General features: G+C 38.5%; 1 protein-coding gene across 3 annotated transcripts in view; it reads right to left on the bottom strand.

The window, feature by feature from the left end:
* Positions 1-14,320, bottom strand: part of ADGRB3 (adhesion G protein-coupled receptor B3) — an 888,911-nt gene that overhangs the window by 474,612 nt on the left and 399,979 nt on the right. The gene's annotated exons all lie outside the window — the stretch shown is intronic.

Here is a 14,320-nt window from a genome sequence, read left to right as displayed (position 1 = left end):
CAAAGCAATCTATTTCTCAGTCACACTACATACTCAACTCAGATCATCAGAGAGGCTCTGTTTATCCTAGTCACTCCAGGGCTTGGCATGACAGAGGATGAAGGAGTTTGCACTGGCAAGGACATTCTCAGGCCTGGAATAACAAAGGCACCTCCACATACAAGCAGTTGGCTGAAACTAGTCACATGTGTATGCCTAACTTCAAGGGAGTGAAGAAGCACGATCCTTCCATGTGCTTCTAGGGATCACTTCACATAGCATGTCTTGCGATGGTACAGAGCCAGCCAGAACTCACTTCTCTGAATTCATCTACCACAACTGCAACCCTAGGCAAAATCTACTACAGTGCATCTTAAATTTTAATGTGTATATGAATCACAAAGGCAAATTTTCAAAGTGCGGGTCTGGTACAAAGTGCGGGTCTAAGAGTCTGTATTTCTAACAAGCTCCCAGGTGCTGCTTCTACTTGCAGTTTTGGGAAAACATGTTAGTTCTACCACAAGCATTCACTGCATTTGAATCCCAGAAACTCAAGTTTGCTGGAGAAAAGTCACGTCTCTTCTGGCCAGCTGTACCCTGAGTTCTTCATGTAACCTGTGGCAACCCCTAAACCTACTTGTTTCAAACTATCCATAAGGTTTATCACCCTGCCTTCTCGTTTCAGAAAAGGACACAGCGTCAGTTGCATGTGCTCACTCAGCCTTAATAAAGGGCACCGTCCTCACTCTTCTGGATTTTGCAGTGAGCTCCATAGCTTGCCATCCTGCTCCTTCAGCCTATCTTCAAGAGCCCTACGACCCTCTTTCATTATTGAATCACATCCCTCCTTACTGTCAATGGCTTCCACTGCCCTTAGAATAAAATCCATACTCTCAGCAAAGGTCTTTAAGGCATAGAAAAAAATAATTTTTTCCCTACCTAGTTCTCCAACTTCATCTCATGGCACTCTCTTCTTGCTCACTACCGCTGGCTACTGGATCAAGTTCCACTTCCTTAAAGACCTCAAGGTTTTCCCACGTGCTATTCTCAACAGAGGGCTGCCCAGGTGGCACACTGGTAAAGAGTCCACCTGCCAATGCAGGAGAGGGAAGAGATACAGGTTCGATCCCTGGGTCGGGAAGATGCCTTGGAATAGGAGACTGGAACTCCAGTATTGTCTAGAAAATTCCATGGACACTCTCCGCAGTAGAATATGCTCATGCCCTGAAAAACTCATTCTCTGCACTCTTAGTATATCTGAATCTATCTCATCTTTCAAGTCACAGTTGTAATGTCATTTTCTCAATGATACATAACGCCTTTCTTATCCCAGTCAGTCCCCAAACTTTATTCCCTATGTTGGCACTTGGTTAAGTTCAGTTCCTGACATCTTGTCGTTTGGAATCATTTTCTCTCTTTTCTGGTCTACTTTATTTTGTATTTGTTGTGTGTGTCACACTCATGTTGCATCCTTACACTGTGCTGCACCTCAATAAAGTTCAATGTGTATTTGTAGAATAACTTATTGGGTAGTTGAATGGATGGATGGACAATTAAATAATAGAGTAGGCTTTCCTTTACAATATTTTCCTTTGGCATCAGCCTAAACAGGCTGTTCTGTACAGGTTTATTCTACTAAATCATTCCGTGGATAAATTTCAAGTCAGTAGATTTCAATCCCTAAAGACTAACTCTAACATTTCTTCATCAAGCCACTAAATTCATAACTGGGGCGAAGCTTCAAATTCTCCTGGGATTTATAGATATGATCAGTAATATGTTATAAGTTTTTAGAAAAGAGGAAATAAAGTATAACTTTAGATATATTTAATTATACATCTATTTAATATACTCCCTTACTATTTCCTAGGAAACACTATCATATGTGCCTAAAATATTTTTATATTTTATTAATATAATACAGTGACAAATTATTATTTTAGTAGAGTATAGAATATATACAGAGTGTATATTCCTGTACGGCCAATGTATTTGCCACTATAACTAGAAAAAAATATTGATAGATTACAAAAATCATTTTCTTTAGAGCTTCAGAAATTTATGGAAGGGATAAGTTACATTTCCAGAAAGAAGAGATCCTTTTTGAGATAGGAAAACAATTTCAGCCAGTTTTCTCCCCGCTTTGGAATCTCTGCTAAATTTTGGCAAGAAATGAGGGGCAGGTGCAGCCCAGGCAGAGGCTCTGTAGGGTAGAAAAGAAACTAATGCTTTTTGGTTGCTCAGGGCTGGAGCGCTATAATGGGAATTGGAGGGCCCCTAAAAAGTCTAACTGGGATTTTTCCCAATGAAACATTTGCTGTATCTTTGGAATGTGTAGGAAGCTGAGGAGTAAGGATAAACACTTTTAAAAGGTGGACTGTAGTTTTCTCCATCCTTAAGTATGCCTTTTTCCCCTAGATCTGAAGAAGGAGTCCAGCTTTAAGCAACCAGTTGTCTCCACTCATGATATCTGATGCATTTGAAGTTGCCTGGACAGAAAGCTTGGACCCTCTGAAGGGTAGAGCTGAATCTTCTACAGTTTCTCAGGGCTGATGGGATGGCCACACATAAGCTCTCTGTCTAAAGTGTATAACACACACAGCGGAGAAAGGAGACTAAGGGGATATAGTCTTAAGAAAACTGAGAAACTTCTTGACCCAGATCAATCCTTGGCTGCATTAAAATTTCAGTTCCTCATTATATTTGAATAACCAAAGAAAACAGGAATGCTTTTTGGTTGACCTCAATATCGTCCCCAAATCCTACATTTGTTTTACACAATGCCTGAGATTTAATAAAAAATGATTAGATATGACAGACTATATGATGAAATAAAACAAGGCCTTCACAGATTATTCAAATAATAGATTTTGCTGATAAGAAATGTAAAATGATTGGTTAAAATCTTTTAAAAATAGAGAAGAAAAGAAGAAAAAATAAAATCTGTCCATCCTTTGATGGAGAATTCTCATAGAATTGAAATGTTACAAAAGAAAAATAAAAAAACTTAAAATGTATACTACAGACCAGGAGTTAGTGAACTACATATAGCCTGTGGGCCAAAGCCAGCACACTGCCTGTTTTTGTAAGAGTTTTACTGGAACTTAGCCACGTTCACTAATTGTCTATGGTTGTTCTTATGCTACAAAACCAGAGTTGAGTATTTAGAACAGAGACCATATGGAATACAAAGCCTAAAATATTCTCTATCTTGTCGTCCTTGAAATACATTGTAAACTTTGACATATGAATTGCTTAAAATAACAAGATTTAATTAACATCTTCCTTCTGATTTTTTTTTTCCAGTCAGCTCCCTCAGGGCAGATACCATTCAATAAATGTTAACTATTATCATTTGATGAACACTCAGGAAACTCATAATTTTATTCAAGATCTCATGTTAAAAATTTTGGGATTGTGAAGTTGAACTCAGATAACAAAACCTTAACATGTGGCCTTGAATAAAATTAAAAGCCTTCTGTCCATTTTAAAGGTAGTAATGTTTTTCAACTTTTCCTTGGCATTGTTGGATTATGCAATAATTATCTGAGCTCTGGAAGTGAGGACTCCGACAAACTTGGCAGAAACTTGAAACTTCTTGAAACTTGGCATCAAAAATAGAAAGGCAGTCACATGCCATGTCTTGAGTACTTAAAAGGAGAGAAATAATGTGAACATCCATTTTTTATACATGTAAATAGAAATACATTTATATGAATGCCAAATTAATGTAATTAGTAATAATAATAACATACAGCTACTGAGTGTATTCTGTAGACTGGTAATAACTCCATGTTATTGGCCTTGAGTGAACTTCCCATTGGTATTTTTTTAAGAACCCCCACATGGTTGCAATGTTCAGCCAGGATTAAAAAGCTATTGATCTAACTTCCCCCAGAATTACCCCCATTGTTTGCTGTGTTCCAGCCACATAATACTGCAAACAAAACAAAACAAAACACTGGCAGAACAAATTCTTGTTCTCTCAGGCTCACTCACCTTTATTTAATTAGTGAATATTCAAAAATTAAAATCAGGCTAGTTCCCCTGGTTGGCTAGACCATGCTGCTACTGCTGCTAAGTTGCTTCAGTCATGTCCGACTCTGTGTGACCCCATAGACGGCAGCCCACCAGGCTCCCCCGTCCCTGTGATTCTCCAGGCAAGAACACTGGAGTGGGTTGCCATTTCCTTCTCCAATGCATGAAGTTGAAAAGTGAAAGTGAAGTCACTCAGTCATGTCTGACTCTTCACGACCCCATGGACTGCAGCCGATTTTCCAGGACAGAGTACTGGAGTGGGTTGCCATTGCCTTCTCCAGGCTAGACAATAGCATGAGGTTATTTGTCCCAAAATTACTCACTCAAAAAAAAAAAAAAACAAAAAAAATAATAAGCAAATGTAAACAAAACTATGGTACCTATTGTTTTCTTCCTTTACTGTAAATAAGCTGTAGTCATAAAATGTATTGTTCTTTTTTAGGCAATGTTATGGATATTTGTGCAATGAGGTGGTAACCAACAAAGTGTGATATGTAAGAAGTTGTGTTGCAATGGAGCAAAATTCACCTGGAAGGCAGGGAAAATATATTTATATAAAGCAAAGGTTATGATGTGATTTCTTTTGTATTATGACTCCTACTCAGCTTCTATGAAATGGAAGGATTCAAGCTACCAAGGAATGGTATGGGGAGGGAGGAGGGAGGAGAGTTCAGGATGGGGAACACATGTATACCTGTGGCGGATTCATTTCAATATTTGACAAAACCAATACAATATTGTAAAGTTTAAAAATAAAATAAAATAAAATAAAAAGACTCAGTGGAGCAAAAGATGATCATAAATAGTAATTTACGCAAATACTGTGCAAATGCAGTAGATTAATTGTTTAATAAAATAAACCATAACAACAACAACAAAAAAGACATGATGAGAAACTCAAAATGAATCAGTGGCCAGTGTGAACTTCTACACTAGTAGTTTTGAAACATCCTCTACAGGACTGTGATCATCTTGGAGTGATAAAGACTGTTACTTTAGATCAGAAGATTAATGGGTAATGTACCTCACTGGAAGAGAGGGAGCAACTGGCAAGACCCCTTTTCCTGGAGTAACCACTACTCCTTAAAAAGAGACCACTAAAAACAAATATAAGATATTAACACATACATATGGAATCTAGAAAAATGGTATTGATGAACCTATTTTCAGGGAAGGAATGGAGACACAGATGCAGAGAACAGACTTTTGAACACAGTGCGGAGGGAAAGAGTGGGACGAATGGAGAGAGTAGCATCAACATACATACGTACATACACTATCAGATTTAATAGGCATAGCTGGTGAGAAGTTGCGGTGTAGCACAGGGAGCCCAGACTAGCACCCTGTGATGAGCTGAAGGGATGGAAGAAGGGGAGGGGAGGGAGGCTCTAGAGGGAGGGGATGGATGCATAATTATGGCTGTTTTGAGCTGTATGGCAGAAATCAACACAACATGGTAAAAATTAAAATAAAAAAAGGAGTCCACTAAGTTGAGTGATGTGAATTAACACTCTTCCGTCGAGGACCTGAGAGATGTTCCTGCTGGGCAGATGGCAACTTCCAATTCACAGTGACTCCCAATTCACACTGTCCAAGACCTGCGCCAGACCAGAGACCATTGCCTTCTTCGTGGACTTTTCCAGGAGAGACTTGTTACCCCCTTTCTATTTTCACATTTGAGGAATCAGTGGACTAAAATGGACCAGAATGGGCACAACTTAATTCAGATGACCATTACATCTACTACTGTGGGGAAGACTCTCTTAGAAGAAATGGAGTAGCCCTCATAATCAACAAAACAGCCCAAAATGCAGTACTTGGGTGCATTCTCAAAAACGACAGAATGATGTCTGTTTCCAAGGCAAACCATTCAATATCACAGTAATCCAAGTCTACACCCCAAGCACTAATGCTGAAGAAGCTGAATGGTTCTAAGAAGACCTAAAAGACCTTCTAGAACTAACATAAAAAATGGATGTCCTTTTCATCATAGTGGACTGGATGTGAAAGCAGGAACCCAAGAGATTTCTGGACTAACTGTCAAGTTTTTGGTCTTGAAGTACAAAATGAAGCAGGGCAAAGACTAACAGAGTTTTGCCAAGATAATGCACTGGTCATAGCAAACACCCTCTTCCAACAACACAAGACTCTAAAAATGAACATCACCAGATGGTAAAAATCAAAATCAGACTGAATATATTCTTTGCAGCTGAAGATGGAAAAGCTCAAAAAGTGAGCAAAAACAAGACCAGAAGCTGACTGTGGCCCAGACAATGAACTCCTTATTGCCAAATTCAGACTTAAATTGAAGAAGATAGGGTAAACCAGGAGACCATTCAGGTATGACCCAAACCAAATCCCTTACGATTATAAAGTGGAAGTGACAAATAGATTCAAGGGATTAGATCTGATAGACAGACACGGAAGTTTGTGACATTGTACAGGAGGCAGTGACCAAAACCATCCCCAAAAGGAGAAATGCCAAAAGGCAAAATGGTTGTCTGAGGAGGCCTTACAAATAGATGAGAAAAGAAGAGACGCTAAAGGGAAAAGAAAAAAGGAAAGATATATCCACCTGAATGCAGAGTTCCAAAGAGTAGCAAGGAGAAATAAGAAAGCCTTCCTCAGTGATCAATGCAAAGAAATAGAGGAAAACAATAGAATGGTAAAGACTAAAGACCACTTCAAGAAAATTAGAGATACCAAGGGAACATGTCATGCAAAGATGGGCTCAATAAAGGACAGAAATGGTATGGAGCTAACAGAAGCAGAAGATATTAAAAAGAGTGGCAAGAATACACAGAAGAACTATACAAAAAAGATCTTCATGACCCAGATAACCACAATGGTGTGATCACTCACCTACAGCCAGACATCCTGGAATGTGAAGTCAAGTGGGCCTTAGGAAGCATCACTACGAACAAAGCCAGTGGAGGTGATGGAACTCCAGGTGAGCTATTTCAAATCCTAAAAGATGATGGTGCTGCACTCAATATGCCAGCAAATTTGGAAAACTCAGCAGTGGCCACAGGACTGGAAAAGGTCAGTTTTCATTCCAATCCCAAAGAAAGGCAATGCCAAAGAATGTTCAAACTCCTGCACAATTGCACTCATCTCACATTCTAGCAAAGTAATGCTCAAAATTCTCCAAGCCAGGCTTCAACAGTATGTGAACCGAGAAATTCCAGATGTTCAAGATTTGGAAAAGGCAGAGGAACCAGAGATCAAATTGCCAACATCTGCTGGATCATCAAAAAAGCAAGAGAGTTCCAGAAAAACCTCTACTTCCACTTCACTGACTACGCTAAAGCTGTTGACTGTGTGGATCGCAACAAACTGTGGAAATTCTTCAAGAGATGGTAATACCAGACCATCGTACCTCCGTCCTGAGAAATATGTATACAGGTCTAGAAGCAACAGTTAAAACCAGACATGGAACAACAGACTGGTTCCAAATTGGGAAAGGAGTACGTAAGACTGTATACTGTCACCCTGCTTATTTAACTTCTATGCAGAATACATCATGAGAAATGCCAGGCTGGATGAAGCACAAGCTGGAATCAAGATTGCCAGGAGAAATATAAATAATTTCAGATATGCAGATGACACCACCCTTATGGCAGAAAGTGAGGAGGAAGTAAAGTGCCTCTTGATGAAAGTGAAAGAAGAGAGTGAAAAAGCTAACTTAAAACTCAACATTCAAAAAATGAAGATCATGGCACGTGGTCCCATCACTTCAGAGCAAATAGATGGGGAAACAATGAAAACAGTGACAGACTTTATTTTCTTGGGCTCCAAAATCACTGCAGATGCTGATTGCAGCCATGAAATTAAAAGACACTTGCTTCTTGGAAGAAAAGCTATGACAAACCTGTATTTATTCACTGTTAAATGACAGCATATTAAAAAGCAGAGACATTACTTTGCCAACAAAGGTCTGTCTAATCAAAGCTATCGTTTTTCCAGTAGTCATGTATGGATGTGAGAGTCGGACTATCAGGAAAGCTGAGGGCCAAAGAATTGATGCTTTTGAACTGTGGTGTTGAGGAAGACTTTTTAGAGTACCTCGGACTGCAAGGAGATCCAACCAGTCCATCCTAAAGGAGATCAGTCCTGGGTGTTCATTGGTGGGACCGATGCTGAAACTCTAATACTTTGGCCACCTGATGTGAAGAACTGACTCATCTGAAAAGACCCTGATGCTGGGAAAGATTGAAGGCAGGAGGAGAAGGGAACGACAGAGGATGAGATGGTTGGATGGCCTCAACCACTCAATGGACATGAGTTTGTGCAAGCTCCAGGAGTTGGTGATCACAGGGAAGCTTGGCAGGCCGCAGTCCGTGGTTCACAAAGATTTGGACACAACTGAGCAAATGAACTGAACTTCTGTTTTCACAACTCTGTGTTGTGTGCTTATCGTGTGTAATAAACTGAGGGACTAGTGAACAGAGTGTCAGCATTGTTGGGTGAATCTCCCACCTTCCTTCCCCTGGGCCCTCGAGATCCAGCAAGTCCATTCTCCCCCTCAGCCTCCCTGCCTCTGTCGTGCTCTATCTCCCCTGACTTCCCATTCCATCCATCTCCATCATTCTCTCTCTCCTAATAAAGAGTCATAAATGTAGAGCAAAACAGAATAAACAAAGTCCTTAAACCACAAATCAAGCTCCTTGACATCACTTCCCACAAAGTCAACCTTTTCGTGACTAGACAGATTATTGCTCCAGCCTCTGTATTTATTCACTGTTAAATGACAGCTTGAAAAATAGAAAGCAGAGGTTATAAGGCAGAATGACTTTAAAGGAAACATTTATACCAATTCTTTCCATTTCTGTGAATATAGAGGAATATCTGTGAGCTTTTTCAGTCCCCTATCACACACTCCTCTCCATGGAAGAAGTGACTTTTCTGCCTGATGAATTTATGAGATGGCATTGGCATGTTTGATTCAACTCCTTTTGTTCTAGAGCTGCTAGTTCTATGTCATCTGCCATTTCAGGTGTGTAAGTATGAACTCGAATGTGAATAAAACAGAGTGAGAGGGAGAGAATGAGAGAGAGAAATAGAGAGGAAGAGAGAGAAAGAGTCATCTTGATTGTTCAGTTGTAAGAAAGACTAAACGATCTGTTTAATTTGGGGGGTGGGGAACTGGCCCACTTGGCCCACAATATCACCCATTTTCTCCAAATCATTTAATAAGTTTAAAAAAAACTTAATGTATTCTTAATGTCCCTGGCCCCTGTACCTAGTTCTCAATAGGTTCTGAAGTTCTTTCTTTGTTGCTGGGTATAAATTCAAAAAATATCCCAGAGTATGAAATTAAATATTACAATATGGGAAAAAAAAACCCTGAATTGTCCAAAACTCCCACTACATTGAACACTCTATTCCTTTATTCTCACTTTTTAAAATCTGTTCATTTGTCACTTTTTTAATAAGCAGCAGTTGGATCACAGTGTTCAGTTTTGTATCTTACAAAGTTTCCAAAAAGACTTCATGAAGTTGAGCTTATTGAAATTCTTCTTCAATGACCAAATTATTTCATAAAGTAAAATTGTAAAGCCCTCCACATTTCTAGATGGTTTTGGACTAGGAAAATTGCAGGTGAGGGATAATCCTATTAATTTCATGTGGTTAAAATTCACAAACATGAAATTTTGTGTATCACCTTCTTAGAACTCTCCAGCTGGCACATCCCCTTTCTGATAAGAAAAGGTGCAGTCATTTATGGAATATCTAGAACAATTTAGCACTGTGTTGAACACTAGAGAAATAAAGCTTAATAGAAATGATTTCTGTCCTCAAAGAATTCAATAAACGTTCAATATGACAGATGAGTAAGTTCCTATATTTAGCTAATTAATGATTCCTTTTTACCTCAACTGGTTTATAAGAGGTCAAAGAATGCACTCAACTAATGTTTGTTGACAATATGTCATTTCAAACTTAGTCTTCATATAATTTTATAAAATGGGTATATAAAATATTGTAATCTATGTATGTGTACATATATTGTGATCTATATGTGAAAAGTTGGAAAATACAGGTCTACTTATTTTAAATAAGTCTCTGCAGTGGGTGACAATTAACATTTAATGAGTTTCACAAATGTAGAGCAGCAAGAAATTAAATACCCCAAGAGAAATAGGACATTAAATTGTGAACCAACAAACTCTACTAGAAGAGAAGGTGCAGAATCATCAAAAGCAATTTCAGAAGTCTGGGGAATTAGAACTATTCTACATTGAAGTACTACCTAGCTTTGCTACTCAAAGTATGTGAAGCCATAAGCGTACAAGCATGCAAAGAAAAGGATTTAATTCCCATCTCCAACTGACCTTTGAGAGTACATATGATGAGCTCCATGTATTAGGTAAACACTCTTTAAGGCATCCTTCAGTGCTATACTTCCCTGAATTTGTAAAGGAGAAGACCATGGTCCCCAGGGAAGTACTAGATGAGTGTTTGTATGCATGTATAACTGTATGTATGTTTCTGTATGTGCATATAAACCAAATTCATGTGCAAATATACATATGACATCAATCCTATCCACCTATCTATCCATTCAGTTATCCACCTGCCTGCCTTTCTATCTATCCATTCATCTGTATTTGTCCATAATTTTTTCACATGTACATTTCAAGTTAACTTAAGCTCTAAATTTTACTCTTAATTTTTTTAACTCAACGCATTTTCTGTACCTGTAGATATTAATACCTCATAGTTACATAGCACATTGCAAACATCTCACATACAGTATTTCATCTACTCTTACTCAAAACCTCCAGAGATGCTAAGACGATGCTATCAATTTCATCTTGCATAGCAAACCAAGACTTGAGTGAGATCACATGACTTTTCCAAAGGACATGCAATCAGAAAATGGTGCCTATAGCACCAGATTCTAGGGCAGAGGATTTCAAATCAAAGACTCAGAAGGGAGCATGACTTCCAGAAAGAAGGTTAAGCTTTGGAACAATTACACCAGGGATGCAGCTTTCACTCTTGCCTCACTTAGCTGGACTGCTCCCAGGATCTTCAATTTCTTTCCATGTGACTAAGGCAGGGATGCCCATATTGCAGACGGTGGTGGGGACTGGAATTAATCTGTGAAAGTGCCCAGCGCAGTTTGCTTTGGTCGTCTGTGGGAGCTGAATGCCCTGAGGCTATTTCTTATTCTGCAAAAGCGTGCACTTGATTTCTGCCTGCAAGTGAGCAGGGGCACAGACACATGGGCTGTCCAATCACTAACTGAATGATTTCTACGTGACTCACAACATGAGACCATCTCTCCTATTTCACAGTGGGTTTCTATTTCTCTCCATTAGCAGATGACCTGCACTCACAGAAGGCAAGTACATTTAAGTATTATTATATAAAATGATGAATTTAAAAAGCAAACATTTTACACCAAGTGATATTATTCATTCTTAACAAATTTATAAGGCTTGATCTACGATTTACTTAATACAATTATTCTCATTCATTACCAAGAATAAATAAGAACTAAACATGAATATTAAGATTAAGTAGACAAAGTATCATGTCTAAAATTATGAGAAAATAAAATTCATTTAAAATTAAATTCACAATTTGTATGGAAATACAAAAAACCTCGAATAGCCAAAGCTATCCTGAGAAAGAAGAATGGAACTGGAGGAATCAACCTGCCTGACATTAGGCTCTACTACAAAGCCACAGTCATCAAGACAATATGGTACTGGCACAAAGACAGAAATATAGATCAATGGAACAAAATAGAAAGCCCGGAGATTAATCCACGCACATATGGACATCTTATCTTTGACAAAGGAGGCAAGAATATACAATGGATTAAAGACAATCTCTTTAACAAGTGGTGCTGGGAAAACTGGTCAACCACTTGTAAAAGAATGAAACTAGACCACTTTCTAACACCATACACAAAAATAAACTCAAAATGGATTAAAGATCTCAATGTAAGACCAGAAACTATAAAACTCCTAGAGGAGAACATAGGCAAAACACTCTCCGACATACATCACAGCAGGATCCTCTATGACCCACCTCCCAGAATATTGGAAATAAAAGCAAAAATAAACAAATGGGACCTAATTAAACTTAAAAGCTTCTGCACATCAAAGGAAACTATAAGCAAGGTGAAAAGACAGCCTTCAGAATGGGAGAAAATAATAGCAAATGAAGCAACTGACAAACAACTAATCTCAAAAATATATAAGCAACTCCTACAGCTCAATTCCAGAAAAATAAATGACCCAATCAAAAAATAGGCCAAAGAACTAAATAGACATTTCTCCAAAGAAGACATACAGATGGCTAACAAACACATGAAAAGATGCTCAACATCACTCATTATCAGAGAAATGCAAATCAAAACCACTATGAGGTACCATTTCACGCCAGTCAGAATGGCTGCGATCCAAAAGTCTACAAGCAATAAATGCTGGAGAGGATGTGGAGAAAAGGGAACCCTCTTACACTGTTAGTGGGAATGCAAACTAGTACAGCCACTATGGAGAACAGTGTGGAGATTCCTTAAAAAACTGGAAATAGAACTGCCTTATGATCCAGCAATCCCACTGCTGGGCATACACACTGAGGAAACCAGAATTGAAAGAGACACGTGTACCCCAGTGTTCATCGCAGCACTGTTTATAATAGCCAGGACATGGAAGCACCCTAGATGTCCATCAGCAGATGAATGGATAAGAAAGCTGTGGTACGTATACACAATGGAGTATTATTCAGACATTAAAAAGAATACATTTGAATCAGTTCTAATAAGGTGGATGAAACTGGAGCCTATTATACAGAGTGAAGTAAGCCAGAAAGAAAAACACCAATATAGTATACTAACACATATATATGGAATTTAAAAAGATGGTAACGATAACCCACAAGACAGCAAAAGAGACACCGATGTATAGAAGAGCCTTTTGGACTCTGTGGGAGAGGGAGAGGGTGGGATGATTTGGGAGAATGGCATTGAAATATGTATAATATCGTATATGAAACGAGTCGCCAGTCCAGATTCGATGCACGATACTGGATGCTTGGGGCTGGTGCACTGGGATGACCCAGAGGGATGGTATGGGGAGGGAGGAGGGAGGAGGGCTCGGGATGGGGAACACATGTATGCCTGTGGGGATTCATTTTGATATATGGTAGAACCAATACAATATTATAAAGTTTAAAAATAAAATAAAATTTAAAAAAATTAAATTCATAAGAAAGTCTTTGGTTATACTTAATTCTGAAACATTTTAATTTTGACACAAGTAAAGCTCAGCGAGGTCAAATATCACCAAATACTTATATGCACATAAGTATATATTATTAAATATATGTATTTGTGTATAATTGTATTAATGTGTATATATATAATATCATGTATGTATATACACATATGTGTGCTGTGCTTAGTGGCTCAGTCATGTTTGACTCTTTACAAGCCCATGTACTGTAGCCCGCCTGGCTCCTCTATCCATGAGGATTCTCCAGGCAAGAATACAGGAGTGGGTTGCCATGCCCTCCTCCAGGGGATCTTCCCAACCCAGGAACTGAACCTAGGTCTCCCACATTGCAGGCAAATTCTTTACCATCCGAGCCACCAGGGAAGCCCATGTAGGTGTATACATAATAGGTGTATACATAAATGTATATACACACAACAACAGAAATAAGGCTCTAGGTAGCCAAATAAATCATCAGTTTGATTATTGATTTGGAAAGTAAACATACTAAACAGCATTTGGTTTTCAGATATTTTAAAAATGTGCTTTTTTGGTTTTCTGATAATGAGTCAAACACATTCACTTCATTAACAAGGGTTCTACAAGCTATTTCTCCGTCCACGAATGAGAATGTTCTTTAGTTTTTGGTTTTTTTAAATTATGTTTACTTGTGAGCAACAGTAAGAAAATGAAAGAAAATATAAGCACAACAAAACTTCAGGGCTCTTAACTGCACAGCACCCCTCCAATGTTGGGTTCTCCAAGGCTCCACCTTGTACTTGGTTCTGAGCCCCGTAATGTGTGTTCACACAGGAAGCTTTCTCGACTGTCAGGCTGAATGACAACAGTCTCCGAAAATGACAATGACTTGCACTGGTAAAAAACCTAGCAACACTTAACTGTGCTCAAAATATTCATACAGCATATTCTGAATAATTCAATGATGTGTGGGAGGAGAGGGGCTATTTCTGGAAATTTGTCCCATGTCATCTTTTGTGAGCAACTAATTTTCTCTGATAAAATAACACTGTCTTTTTGTTTTGTTTTTGGTGTCTTAATGTCAAAATGCA

Source organism: Bos grunniens, chromosome 9 (assembly GCF_055505025.1).
Source record: "Bos grunniens cultivar Pamir isolate PY7600 chromosome 9, Bosgru_T2T1.0, whole genome shotgun sequence".
Lineage (NCBI taxonomy): Eukaryota > Metazoa > Chordata > Mammalia > Artiodactyla > Bovidae > Bos > Bos grunniens.
Note: the sequence above shows the minus strand (reverse complement) of the source record. Positions and strands in the feature narration are given on the sequence as shown.